Source organism: Propithecus coquereli, unplaced genomic scaffold, assembly GCF_000956105.1.
Source record: "Propithecus coquereli isolate 6110/MARCELLA unplaced genomic scaffold, Pcoq_1.0 Scaffold8, whole genome shotgun sequence".
In the NCBI taxonomy this organism is placed as follows: Eukaryota; Metazoa; Chordata; class Mammalia; order Primates; family Indriidae; genus Propithecus; species Propithecus coquereli.
Window position 1 is genome coordinate 1,283,580 of NW_012154173.1, and position 1,141 is coordinate 1,284,720.

Here is a 1,141-nt window from a genome sequence, read left to right on the forward strand (position 1 = left end):
GAGGGAAGGGCATGCCTTTAACCTGCATTTGGGTGAGGCAAAGACATAAAGTGTAACTATAATGTTTGTACCCTCACAAAACCCTGGAATAATAAAGAAAAAAAAAAAGAAATATGGTTTTAAAAGTAGATTGTAGCAACATCATAAAGGGCATTAATTGATATTAAAATGTGTTAAATAGGCATCAAGAAGCCATTAATTTGTTAACGAACTTGTTCATTCAACAAATATGTATTGAGCGTCTTCTGTGTGCCAGGTTCTCCCCTGATTGAGTGCTAGAGAAAGAGCACTGTGTGAAGTCCCTTCTCCACGGAGCTTACTTTCTAGTGGGGGAGATAACAAAAAATTTTAAAAATCAAAACAAGTAAATATATAGTCAGTCAGAACTGGTGATAAAGGCGAGGGCCACGGGGAAAAATAAAGCAGCTTAGGGGAATTGAGAGTATGGGGGAAGGATGGCAGCTATTACACATAGTGTGGTGACTCACTGCTAGGGTGAAACCCGAAGGAAGTGAGACAGTGTGGGCTACACATGCCTAGGGGAAGATTGTTCCGCGCAGGGCCAACAGGTGCAAAGGCCCTGAGGCAGCATAGCTGAGAGAATGTTGGAGAAGGGTGTTGGGACATTGGAAGACACAGGCAAATCAAACAAAACCTTTGCAAAGACTTTGGCTTCTACTTCAGGTGAAATAAGAAGCAGGTGAAAGGTTCTCAATAGAGGAGTGACATTCTAACCCATTTTTTTAAATAATAGCTCTGGGAGGATAAAGGTGCAAACAGGCAGGGAAGGGGAGAGATGACAATGGTGTTTGAATGAGAGTGGTATCTGTGAAAGAGGTGAGAAGTAATTGAACTCTAGGTACAAACTGAAGGTAAAACCGAAATAACTGGCTAATGGATTAGATATGAGATGGGAAAGCAAGATAAAAATCAAAGGAAACTCTGAGGCATTTAGCCTGAGAATTGGAAAACTGACATTCTCACACAATGAGGTGGAGAAGACTTCAAGAAAAGCAGATTTGAAATAAAAAAAAAATAAGAAATTTGATTTTTGGAAAACATTAACATCCCATGCTATCCAAATGAGCAGTCACTAAACACATGTGGGTATTTAAATTCACATTGTAATTAATTAAAATTA

General features: G+C 39.2%; 1 protein-coding gene across 1 annotated transcript in view; it reads right to left on the reverse strand.

Annotated features, from left to right (window-relative positions):
- Nucleotides 1–1,141, reverse strand: part of FABP5 (fatty acid binding protein 5 (psoriasis-associated)) — a 6,020-nt gene that overhangs the window by 933 nt on the left and 3,946 nt on the right. The window lies entirely within an intron of this gene.